The following is a 13,685-nucleotide window of genomic DNA, read 5'->3' on the forward strand; positions in this document are numbered from 1 at the left end:
ATTGGCCAGGTCAGGAGGCTTGGTAAGTATGCAGTGTCTGATTCTCAGTGACCTTTAAAGCAGTGTGATGGTACTGTGGGCCTGAAAACTCTCTACTGGAGGAGAGTGGAGAATTCATTGGTTTGAGATACTCAAAGGATCTTTCTTTGGACTGTTTTTTCTTACTCTCTCCCTTTTTTCTATGTCTCTCTGTTTCTCGCTCACTTGCTCTACACTTACTCCTGCTTTTTCTCAAAGATTTCTATGGTGCTGTTGGCCCTACATCCACTGTAAGTAATGGAGCTCCCCGGGGATGTAAAAGGTCTTGTCCTCATACAACCTACAGAGCTTTTCTATGTCCTGCCATAGTCTGGATTTAGCTTGAGCAAAATTCAGTCACAATTGTTCCCCTCTGTGGATGGGTAAATAGAGCCCTTCTCCTCTTCCCCTTTAGCATTTTTCTTTTTAAACACTCTACCGTGCCTTCCTCTTGACCTGAAATGAGCAATCAACATTAAATAATTGAGTTTATATTGTGCTCTCCTTTCTCAGTCTTGGTTTGTTCTTTTATTCAGTCTGCCATCAAATAAGCCCAATATCAATGCGCTTTATTTTAAATGCTGTAAGAAATCTGGCATTTTGAAAACAACATAACATAATCTTATGTAGAATACATAACAGATTAAAAAGAAAATCTGAAAAACAATAAGTAAAACAAAAAGATTACTAGATTTTATGAACTAGACTAGTTCTCAGTAAAATTCTCAAATACTTTAAACACACAAAAAATCTTTATTTTTCTTTTTAAAATGTCAATCTTATTTAATTCTAAGGTGCATTTGAATTGAACAGAATATGTTAATAAAGTTATTGTTCAGATAACAAATCATCCAGATTTCACTGCATTTCCTTGTTGTGTATACTTTGTTATACTATAAAGATTTCCCTTTCAGCAAAACACCAAGAAGAAGGCAACAGCTTGCCGTAAGATACCAGCAGGGAGACTTTAAGAGTTCTTTTTTTTTCCACAACAACCTACGGTTAAAGGATTCAGTTGAGGCAAAGTTCATCCCCCTGTGACAGAGCAGAGCAAAGCCTTGCTGCTGAGCCTCAGACACTGACAGATTTGAAGATGCACATTCAAGGTCATCAAGGTTACCTGAACAAAATCGTGAAGCTTTAACCAAATAGATGTTTAATTCCACCAGAAGCCTGGACAGAGAGTGTAATAGAGGTAAAGTCAGGATGCCTGGCAGCCACTTAAAGGCAGAGTGATGAGCTTATTCACCAGCTTTCTCCCTCCGCTCCAGTGGCACATATTAAGAGTAAATCACTTGAGGATGCAGAAACTGCAGAAAGAAATTTTGTTGGTTATATACACAGTTAGCACATGAATAAATGTGTGCAAGGAAGAATTCATGCTCTCAAGGCCAACGGTGAACTTAAAAGCTTGCCTTCAAGATACTGTCAACCAGGCATGATTTACTGGTGTGCAGTACTTTGTGAGGGAAAGCCCATTAGGCATACTACCACAGGAATACATGTAATCAAACACATAGTTTAGTTTGTTTCTTACCATATTATGTACAACAGGATGAATATTAATCATTTTTGAATGCCTTTAAAACCCAAAAGTTGAATTCCTCCCATTAATGTGGCTATTCTGGCTCTAAAGGGCAGATTTGCTAAGCAGTGCAAATAAGCATGAGGCCGCAATCACAGAAATGTGCTGCAGGGAATGGAAGGTTTTAAGGGTGATGTACTAATCTCATTTATAAACAAAGACACATTCTTCATTTCAATAATGACCAAAAACATCAGCACTACTTAGAAGGTAAAAAGTTAAAAAGTAGTAGATGTGATAACAGAGTACGTAATACAACCAAAATATAACTGTTTTTCCAGTGTACTATTTTGACTTCACAATTGTAACTGAGATCTATGGGAGGCAGCTGAAAGAGAATCAATATGTTATTCTATAAGGGTGAACACCTCTGTTAGAAATTGCTTTGGACTTTGTGGTTTTGTTGGTTGAGACACCTGAGCAATGCCTTTTTCAAACTATTTCATCATATAAACCTGAAATCCATGTGTAATAGCTGCCCAGTTGGATATGTGTACTTTATTTTCCATCAGATTGGGATTCTTCTGCATGGTAATGGAATTGCTTTTACTGTGCCACATGCATACATGTGTATATCATTGTTTTCTACAGTCTCCAGGTATTCATTGAAGTCATGTGTCAGGGTTCCTGGGTCGTTGACCCAGTGTTTTCAGTTGATGTTCACTGTTTATTTTCCACATGTTCCCTTTTCTGGTTTCATTATGTTCTAGCTCTACTTTCTGTTTCATTAGTCAGATTATGTTCAGCCGCGCTCTCACCTGTCTCCAATCATCATCATCATTCAGCCTGCGTATTTAAGTTCCTCAGTTTCATCAGTTCAGTGTCTTGTCATTGATGTTGTTGTTCCCGTGTGTGCTTTCAGTTCAGCCAGTCATTCAGCCAGTCAGCGTTCGTTCACGTTCTGTTCATCCATTCTGTATAATAAACGCCATTCTCATCTTCAATCAAGCTTCGAGTCCTGCGTTTGATCCTCTCTTCCTCTCATCCACACACGAAGCCCCTGACATCATGTTTATATATTGTAAGATTCAAGTATTCGTCTAACACACTTCAGATCTGTCAGAGCCCAATTAATAGCTGCATTTTGCATTTTGACACACTCATTATGTTATTTAACAGACTTCTTACTAGAGAGGAGTTAAAAAATTATGACAATTGATTTGTGATGTTATTATCAATCCATGAATTAGGTTTAATTTGATTGAGTAATGCTCTATTTCATCAAACCATCAGTATCACTAAGCACACAGAAATATCTGGGGCATGGCTCTAAACAGTTGGGGTGTTGACTCAGCATTAGAGGAAAGCTTTGGTAATTCACACGTACTTTTTTTTAAACCATCTTCATACTGGTAAATGTGGTATTACATTTAACTGCCTACTTTTCTGTAAAAAAAAAAAAAAGCACAACCATAGTAGGTCTGTTTTTAATCTGCTTTGCTGTTTTTACCTTATACTGTTCTTAACTTCTAATTTCAGCCTCTCTCGTGGACTTTAATCGTTCTGTAGTTCTACAGAACCGGACTTCTTTTATCAGCTTCTCAGCACAGAACACACACACACACACACACACACACACAACTCATGTATCATTTGAAAATTTACTTAGGCAGATCTATTCTAAAATACAACACAGCGTAGGACATTTAGTCTTGAAAGGGATGACTTCATTACTATGACTTCATTACAGCATCACAAAGCAAAGTGAACAAGATCAAAGAACATGGAGGCTCATATGCTAGATGAATATTTAGATCAAGAGCACTGTGATGAATGATTCCACTGAACCCATAAAACAGGATGGTTTTCGAGTATTTAATGAAAACACAAACTTCACATACAGCATGCCTTCCAACCAAAAACCCAATGCCTTATCAGTTAGCATTGTGACATGGGGTAAATTTGCTAGACAGACAGATGACAATGATTTTATTTGGCTTTAACCGCTATAATCTAAGGATATTTCTTATAACCCACATTTTAACTAGAGATATTTTACTCGTATTTTTTTTTAAATTACTATCCTTAATAGACCTGTTTAATTTCCATACAGTATTATACTAAACTCAATTGCGTAGTCGCTCAGTAGTAAAATCTCTACACAAAAATATTTATTTAATTTAAAAAAATGAGTGAGAAACGAATGTCATGAGCTGATGTTAAAGGTCATACAATGATTCCAAATCAGGACAACTTTCACTCCCACGTGGAAGCAAGCTCGTGGTTCCGTTATGATTTGTTCATAAGTTATCTATAAACCCTCTGTAACTTGATCTAATAATTATTATTACTACTTCTTGATTATTTTTTATTCTGAGATTCTGTCTGAATCTGAGCAAAACAAAACCAAAACATATTAAGAACAACCCTAAGGCAACAATTTCGCTCACTGGGTTGAACAGGTATGCCATAAGGCTAATGCAGAAGCTCCATTTCAAATCAACTCTGAGGTCATTCTGCATTTCTTCCTTTGTTCACTCTTTCCAGTTTCCCTATTTCCTCACCACTGTCCTAGCATAATAAAAAAAGACAACTTTGGAAACATTGTTTTTTGGTGACCTTAAGTCACAAGTATACAAATGTAATATGATAACAAAGATACTTTATTTATAAACTATGTGATTGGCACGTTTACCTGCTAGCCTCTGACCAAAGTGTTGTGAGTGCTACTGCAGGTACGGTTGGCAAGAGATTTAAAAAAAAAAAAAAAAAAGACAAATGTGCATGCCATGAACATGCCATGAACATGCCTTCCTTAGTTAGAGTTAGTTAGTTGGCTGCGGTCGCGAGGTCTCAGAATCTGATCTGTGAGCAAAAGAGTGACAAGATCACGGAATTGAAGGTAAATAACATCATGGAAAAACTCGCAGCTATCCAACGGGTGATGGAGGGACCAGTGTCGGAGTGCTAAAAGAAACAGCTCGAAATTCTCATGAGTTGTTGGAAGACAATCGCAATCATAATATGACTACCCTTCCGGCGCCAGCTGCGGGCTCAAGGCTGGAGCCGATCTAAACAATCCCTGATAACGACTATGTTGAGACTGTTCCTTCCCATCCCATGCAAGGCCACCTGGGTTGGCTGGTAGACTGTTTACTTAGCCTGGCAGGGCGAAGGACACTGTCTCCGCTGAACTATGGACACGCATACACATACACTTACACTGATAAGCATACACTGATCCCCCTCCCTTTCCAAACGCCTTCGATGCTTGTTTCCTGCGGGGGAACACGGCGGGTCTATGTGCCGCGCTGGAATGATAGCGCTGTGCAGGGCGGCTGCTGTGTTCGCTCGGATAACTCCTCACCCCCACCCATCCCGTGGCTTGTCATGTCCTTCATAATGTTGTGCTGTGGACATTCATGTGCTTTTTTGTGCAGAGGAGTTTTTTTGTTTCCTGTTCTCATGCTGTCCTACCATGGAAGCACAGCATGAGTAGGGGTCTCTCTTTTTTCCTCTTGTACTTTCCCATTGTAATGTACATTTCAATGTTTTTCTCTAATGCTACCAATCTCCGACCTGTATCCCCATGTAATGTCTGTGTTGTATGTGTAAGGTCGGGGGGGGGGTCCCATTTCACTGCAGGGCAACCTGCATGTGACGAATAAAGCTTTGATTGATTGATTGATTGATTGATTGATTGATTGATTGATTGATTGATTGATTGATTGATTGATTGATTGATTGATTGATAGATGAGTTAGATGCTTCCTCAAAATAAAACCTGGATAACTGCCAATATGCTTTTTTTATAATTTGAATATATATGTTCTTTTTCTGCTCTCACTCTCAGGTAGAGTTGTGGACTGGCATTTCTTTGCTGGTCGAACTGTGGGCAAAGGCTCCCTTGTCCATGTTTTCTCCTCCGCATCTGTTCTACACTATCTGATCAGCTTATGGTCTTTAAGGACCAGCTACTCTCCACCAGATGATTGTGATATTTTTTATGGTAATTAGGTCCATATCGTCTACCTGTTTTTCTGTTTTTCATCCTATAATGCTCCTTTCCCATTTGAATTCCAGGTGGATACCTGAAATCCTTGTGATTCCTCTGTGTTCCCAGATTTCCATTACCTTGAGGAGTTTAACAGAGACTTCCCAGTTTTCTTGCCTGAGCCCTCTAGCTGGTTGCTGCACCAACAAAGAAAATGACTTACCTGAAACACAGCTGCCCACTCTCTGCCAAATCTCTCTCCACTCCCTGGGATCATCTTCTAGTAGCCCCTCTGTTTCTCAGAGTCTCAGAGTCTGATTGCAAATATTATACAGTCTTATCAAACTCAACTTGGCTATTTCTAACATTTTACGTACTCTTTGGCAGAATCTTCAGACCTGTTCCAGTAGTAGTACTCCCTCTTACCTGTTTTTGAGAACTAACCTTGTTTAAAGTTAATTCTGTAAAACTTCTGTTGGTTTTCTGAATCTGGTGTTTGAGTCCAACTCGTGCTTAAACACACAAGTGTGAGGACAAATTATCTCTTTGTCTCATTTTGAGCCATACTGTTAAGCACATTTCAAATATCAGTTTTCAAGATTTAGACCTATCCAACTGAGGATTATAAAAGTACCAGCATATAACTGAATTCTTGGTGAAATAAGGTTTGATTTCTCACATTGTCAGCATCACATAAGCTATGTCAAGTCTTAAAGACTGCATTGTGTTTAGATAGACTTTGCCATCAGAGATCAAGTGAGAGCAGAGTCAACATTAAAAAAAAAGAAGAAAGAAGAAACAGCAGAAAGACCTGGGGGAACTAATAGCAAGAATGTTCTGAATCATTTGAATTGGTTGAGTGCCCAGTGTGTGAATCTATTGGCATTGAGTGTGTTGTTTCTGTTTATCTCTTGGTTTTATAAAGCACTAATGCACTATCTTTGGGGTACTTGACTTGCATTACTGATAATAAAATGATAACAGTTTCAGGATATAAGAGGAGAGGGAAGGAGCTGACATAATCCCAACATGATAGATGTGGGTTTTTGATAAATGTATGACCTTGGTGTAAGATGAAATTCTCTTAAGCTCCAAGAGAGGGATAAGGAATGAATATTTAAAAATATACTTTAGAGTTTTTGTGGGTCATCATCAGGAGAAACTAATGAGTGACACATGTTGACCTTGGAGTTAAATTTCTCTTTTATCCATTACTTCCCTCATGTGCAACACAATGTGCCTTCACTTGGGACTTCTCTATTGATATTCTGTATCTGAATCAGTCTTTTAAAGGCATACAGGTTTGGTGTGCAAGTAATTTTATGTGTTGTTATACAGTGGCTTGCAAAAGTATTTGGCCCCCTTGAACTTTTCCACATTTTGTCACATTACAGCCACAAACATGAATCAATTTTATTGGAATTCCATGTCAAAGACCAATACAAAGTGGTGTACACGTGAGAAGTGGAATGAAAATCATACATGATTCCAAACATTTGTTACAAATAAATAACTGAAAAGTGGGGTGTGCGTAATTATTCAGCCCCCTGAGTCAATACTTTGTAGGGCCACCTTGTGCTGCAATTACAGCTTTTGCAAGCCACTGTATGTTATCAGTGTTGGGAAGGTTACTTTTAAAATTATTAGGAGGTGGTGGGTAGATGTATTGTTGTTCTTGGGTTTTGTTTCCCTTCTTGGCATAGGTTGGCGGGGCGGGGTCTTGATGGCATTCCGGCACACCTGCGGCGCATCGGACGTAATCAGTGAGCGCATTTATGGAGCTGAGTCACGGACGTCTGGTGTCGGGGTATTGTCGCTTTCACTAGTGGTAACGTTTGTTGCAAGCTGAATCTATGGATTCCACGCTATTGAGCTGCATGTGTTAAGATCTATCCCCTGCCTGCTTTTTTCCTTTGTACTAGCCTGTCCCGCCCGCCTGCTCGCCTGCCTAGTTTTCTTTGTGATTGGCTTCCTTGGATCCGTGACGGGGAGTTACTTTGCACCTGTTTGTGACCACTGCTACAGCTGTATTTCTGTGTTTCAAGTAAGCTCTCCAACTCTCCCCGTCTACTTTAGTTTCCCTCTCAGTTATCGACGTTGCTCCTAACTTTGTTTGTCCCACGTTCTCAGGTAGCCCCGGTGCGTCATCTGTCCACCCGCATACCTCGGCTCCGTTTCATCTCTTCAGCTCTGCTCATTTTGCACATTTTACTTGTTATTGTATATAGCCCTTTCCCTTGTAAATATTTTCCCCACCGTCGTATATAAATCTGCATCACTACTATCCTGTGCCCGTGTGTTTCTGCCACTAAATCCATCCGTGCCAATTCACCTAACAAAAATGTATTCCACTACAGATTACAGAATACATGGCCCAAAATGTGTTTTGTAACATATTCCGTTAAGTTACTCAATGAGAGTATTCTGAATACTTTGGAATACTTAATATATTGTCATGCTTTTTACAACTATGAATGTACTATTGCTGTGTGATTTATTACTATTACTGAAGGCTACTCGCCATACCAATACCAACTAGATTTTTAAATCTTTATGTTAAATGAGTAACAGTAGGGTGGATATTAGGTAAGGCTGCACTTTTTGCAGTGATCTCATATAGAAAACTATTTCTGTATCATTAATATGTTTTCTTTTTGTCTGTTAATAATCATGTGGAACTGCACATGAATATTTGCAGCTAGCAGGTTGTTAATGCTATCCATGAAGTCTAAAAACAACATGTTAGTATGCGGAGATCCTGAAGGCTGCTCAAAAATGATCAGATTATATTTTACATATTTGTTCAATTCTCTTCCAAACCCCAGCTGTTTATTTTAAGTTTTGAGTATTTACTAAAATAAAAATAAGCGCATTCTAACATCTCACTTGTTTGTTTTTATTCAGGCATACATGTGTACTATGTTTATTAAGAGAGATTAAGCTTGTGTGGCAAGCTTGTGTGTTGTTTTTTTTTTTCTTAAAGAAATCTACTACATCATGTGCAATTTTTTATGTCATGTGTCATTTCTATTGCAAATATTAATCAAAGTTAAATTAAAAGGGGATGTCAGTAAAAACTCCGGAGCTGTGATGTCATCAAGTACACTGCGGTTCCAATTGTAGAACAATCGCGCTGCTTTGTCGGGAAGTCTGGACTCCCGTGTGAACTTACGAAGCCCTGACTAGCGAAAATGTGAGTACGGACTCGCGTACTTCAGTACTGCGAAACGGCCAAACAGTCTGTAGTCTATGAACTAACCTCAGCTAATGCCAGCTAACAATGTTAGCTCGTCGGCGAGAAGCCTTCATTAATAGTAATAAAAATCACAACAATAGTAAATCGAAGATACTGAAGTTTCGCCCATCCCATTCTTCTTATGAAGTGGTATCGGAAATGCATTCCTGCCCATGCACTGCTGGCTCTGTTGTGCTGGCTCTGGCTCCATTGTGTAACTGACGCCACCAACATTAACAGGACGCTTACATTAGAGCCTCTTATTACGTGTTTTGTTTGGGTTTCCAGCAATCAGAATCAGAGAAACCTTATTAATCCCAGATGGAAACTGAGTTAAAAAAAAAAAAAAAATTAAAGAAGCACAGCCGGTCATACCGCTCTCAGCCATGCGATATATGACTACATGCGCATCCATGCAAGCTAAACCTGCGCCTGACTGTGTTTAATCACCAAAATTGGAGAAGGCATAGAGAGCAGATAGCCTAACATGTGAAACAGGAAATGACCGCCGTGCATTCTATTCTTTCAACAAAGTAACTGTATTCTGATTACCACCTATTTAAACGGTAACTGTAAAAAGTTACTCATGTTTTATATTTTAAATACATAACGCTGGTACATGTATTCCGTTACTCCCCAACACTGTATGTTATTAGTAAACCAAGAGACACTCCAAAGCTCAAAAATGAAGCTCATGTGGAAGTGACAAAAACTGTAGTTCCCCAAGTTGCCACTTACAGATGGGATGAAAGCGAATCAGTCCCCAAAAACTAACATAGTCCATTGAAAGGATTAAAAAGCCCATTTACAGCAACCAGATATCCCAGCAAAGCGTGAAATGGTCCACTGTGTCCATTTCATGCTTTGCCTCTCCAAGACGTGAAATGTACACACATGCAGAAGTCGCAGTAAGCTGCAGTAACAGCAGAGGGAGATAGTTTATTTCAAGTCAACATGAAAATAATCAAGGGAAAGCGTTCAAACAGACATTATTAACACTTTTATATGTATATACATATTAGATACCTAGCTTAATTGTTTCCGGTGATTAAAGACTCAAATGCACTTCATACGTTTTTTGCTCACTACCGACTTTGTGGCTCTAAATAAATTCTCTCCGCTTGCTGGTAATGTAACTTCTGAATATGTGTCCATTTCACATTTTGGAGAGCAAAAGCGTAATGACGCGGTGGACCTGCGTAACTATTACATGTTTTGCCGGGATACTGGATTCTTTACAGCATGGTACAGAAATTAGTTTTGATCTCTGCAAATACTTTTCCCCCCTCATAACCAATTGGAGTCTGCTTAACTTCTTCGAGTCATTAAACTGGACCTCTTTATTGTCTGTGTCCTGTTGGACCCTTTTGGAGTATTCTTAATAGAACTCAGAGCAACTTGGGGTACAGTATCTTGCCCATGGAGACTGAGCGACTCAGGGATCAATCCACTGACCTTCTGATCAGTAGACAACCTGCATCTTGTGGCTGCAATTAGCTATTGTTTCTGGAAGCACGCTTGGCTTGGATCCCGTTGGAAACTGCAGTCCATCTTATTTTCATGGGTTTGTCCATCTCCAGCTATCAAAAGCTTTAACTTGTTAAGCTGTGATGCCAGCAGCTTTGTCTGATTTTGTTGATTTTGTTGATTGTAAAAAGTGTGTGGAAATAGAGCTACGATTAGCAAAAAGACAAGCTTAAACATAGCAAGAGATAAGTTTTCTTTGACTGACCACCTTGGCCAATATGTACAATACAGAGAAGATGGAGTGCAGTGTGAAAATGTTTTAATGTGTTTAAAATATTTTTATGTTATGTTAATATATTTAAAATGTTTTAGCATGTTAACAAGAAAAGCATTTATAATAGGGAAGATACATCAATTCAATATAACAGGTAAGTGGAACATCAAAAGCTTGGCCAAAACCTTCACACTTGTGTCTCAGAGAAATCCCTCGGGTGACCAAATGCCAGAAATTCATCCAGCGGTTCTGCCAGGTGCCACACCACCTGATAGTTTATCATGTCACATAGCTCTCAAACCTTTTAATTCACCTGTGATTTTTTATAGATACGTTTTATAATACTTTTAAAAAAATCACAGGTGAATTAACAGCTGTTTTTTTTGTTTGTTTTTTTTCAAAGATATGTGTTCATCACAGTACAGCCACTACAAATATGATTTAATATAATACGATGCATCACTATAGAATAAACACAGTATGAAATAGTTAAACTCAACTTAAAACATCAGTGTGGTGAAGTGCTTAGATTTGAATTGCTCTAAAATTTCCCCTACCACTCTCATTTCTCAGCTAAAAGTAAGTCTCTTTTGGTAATATTTATTTAACTATACAAGATATAATATTTTAAAATTGTGTAATGCAGAAAGGTGAAGACGTCCATATAAAGTGCAGCAAGGTGCAGGTCGCTGTCAACATATTCAAAAGTTAATAAAACACACGCTTTAATCTGATCCAAACACTATGTTTTAATCTTATCCAACTTCTCTTATTAAACAGTGAAAACATGCATTTTTATGTTTGCGTGTGTGGCGGTGGTGATAGTGGGGAAAGTCTCTGCTTTCTTTTCTGTGAAAGTAACTGCACATCACTGCTAAAATGTATGTGTAGTTCTTGTAATTTTACTACCATTAGAATGAAACATGACTTTGGCCAGGGGTTAGAGATAGCCACAAAATTTGCTTTATTCTTATATATTTGTGGTTCTATACCAGAATGTGTATAAACCATTCAGTGATCTGTACAATGTGCTCTATGCCATTCTTCGCCCCCACACACACACATATAAGCAGATTAATTTGCAAAGTGCAAAACTGTAATAAAGTGACTGACAGAAAGTGGCAACGTGGATGCAGTTTTGCTTCTACAGAAGCATAGTGTGTGTATTTGTTGATAGGCACTTACTGGAATAATGTGCAATGTGGGTTGTCCCTTGTGATCAATTCAGAAGCATAATATGATAAATACTTAATACTGACATCTACCAAAACATGCTACTAAAATCGGGAAGTCTGTATTTATTCTGTTTACTTTATGTCTTTTTTCTGGCAGACTTTGAAGACCCTATCAAACAATCATAGCTTTCTCAAAGGTGTCATAAAGATAGATGTATTGGGTAAAAGCCAAGTATGAGAACGAATGAATGAACTGCGCAAACAGCACTGGTTGAATATTAATCAAGTTGAAACTCTGGGCTTCAGCACTGTAAGTGAGCCTGATTATAACTATGTAGTTTATATATGAGTCTTTTTTTTGTCAGATTTTCCTTTTTATATGTGGTCAACTCTTAAGTCTTGAACTGCTGCATGGAGTCAGACTAATCTACTTGATGCTTTTTGCTTTTCCAGTGTCTCCTCTCTGTTAAGAGAAGATAGACTTAGAAAGTGGCATTTAGGAAGGGTACTGACAGACAGTCACGGGCCAAATAGCAGAGTGCAAAGTGGTAACAGGCCAGTAATTTATCTGCATAATGGACAAAATTTATCAAGGCACACTGGTCTTTGCAGGGCAGGGACTGCACTGCTATGGTTCTAATAGCCAGATAGGGGGGGAAAAAAATGTTGAAGACCATAAGGAAGCTGCATAGTCCCCGAGTCTGAACTTGGACAGGGTGGTCATACACTTGCATGGAATGCGGCAGCTCCACTTCCTGCAATTTCTGCTCTATATATACCTGTACGAGGATGAGAGAAAAGTGATGGATGTGCCCTTACATGTTGCATCATTCCTGCTGATAGATGATCTAAAGTATGTCACAGGGCCTTTTGAAATAGTTGGACCCAGTTTTCCCATCTGCAATTAAGGCTGTCATACTCAGCATCCGTTTTCATGGACATGTAGTTACAAATTTAATTTTTTTTTTAAGTCAAAGCTAAAGCAATAGACTGCGTCTCATCTCTTCTTTCAGGCTCCAGACAGCAGTCTCTTACTCATTTGTGGTCATCTCTAAGGGCACAAAAGAATTCAAATCCCCTATCGTCCCAAATCTGTCTATGCCAACAAAGCTCCAGAGTGCTCTTTCTCTTCTTTCTAGCCATCAAAACTCAGTTCTCTAAAAATGTTTGAGCTTGGTGCAGGAAATAGACCTTAACTTCAATTGAGAAAACATACAGAAAAACTTTGCCTTTGAAAGTTTGCGGCATGTTATTTTTGGTAAAGCTCTTGTTTGCATCAAGGCTGCTAACTTCTAAAGAACTGAATCTTGCCTCCGGAGAGTAACAAGTAGAATTCATCACTTCACCATTTAAGCAGTTGCAAAGCTCAAACTGAACACCATTATCAAACAGAAAAAAACATTTTTTGGACAGCCTGACTTACAAACAGTTCTGGATCTGTGATGTATTTTAAATACATGCAGGTTTAATAGGCACATTTTCAGAAGTCAAGGAAAATAATATCTTAATATAACACATTTGATCAAGAGACTCGCTTGATTAATGAGTCTTTGTTGGGGTTGTGAATTACATTTAGAAATTACTTTACCTGCAATGTGTGAACTCATGAAAATCTGAGACACTCTGTAGGGTTTTTTGTAAATACGCAGATTTCTGAAATTGCATTTGATGAGTACCATTGCAATATAAAAGAATAAATAAAAGTTAAATAGGATAGAATAGAATAGCCCTTTACTGTCATTGCACATGACGAACATAACTGTGCAGGTATAAAATATAATAATATTAATATAATTATAAAGCTATCCACTTTAATAATAATACATATGCAAAAGCAAGCTGGTTTGACCATTAAAATTATTTAAACTATGGTTGTGTGATATGTTGTGTGTCACCATCATTATATATGTTATATCTAAGCCCAGACATGGGATTTTGCCTCCGCAGTAGGGGTCAGGGAAATTATTCTGTCTTAGAATAATTAGCTGATGGTTAAA

The 13,685-nt window shown here is 38.3% G+C and overlaps 1 long non-coding RNA gene across 2 annotated transcripts; it reads left to right on the forward strand.

Moving 5' to 3' along the window:
• Positions 1 to 7,204: 7,204 nt before the first annotated feature.
• On the forward strand, positions 7,205 to 7,995 carry LOC120441319. Of its 2 annotated transcripts, none has more exons than XR_005613981.1 (3): positions 7,205 to 7,344; positions 7,460 to 7,581; positions 7,668 to 7,995. It is a non-coding gene; the product is annotated as an uncharacterized LOC120441319 (long non-coding RNA). The 2 variants fall into 2 exon arrangements; XR_005613982.1 differs by having other exon boundaries at positions 7,301 to 7,365.
• Positions 7,996 to 13,685: the final 5,690 nt, after the last annotated feature.

Source organism: Oreochromis aureus, linkage group 7 (genome assembly GCF_013358895.1).
Source record: "Oreochromis aureus strain Israel breed Guangdong linkage group 7, ZZ_aureus, whole genome shotgun sequence".
Taxonomy (NCBI): domain Eukaryota; kingdom Metazoa; phylum Chordata; class Actinopteri; order Cichliformes; family Cichlidae; genus Oreochromis; species Oreochromis aureus.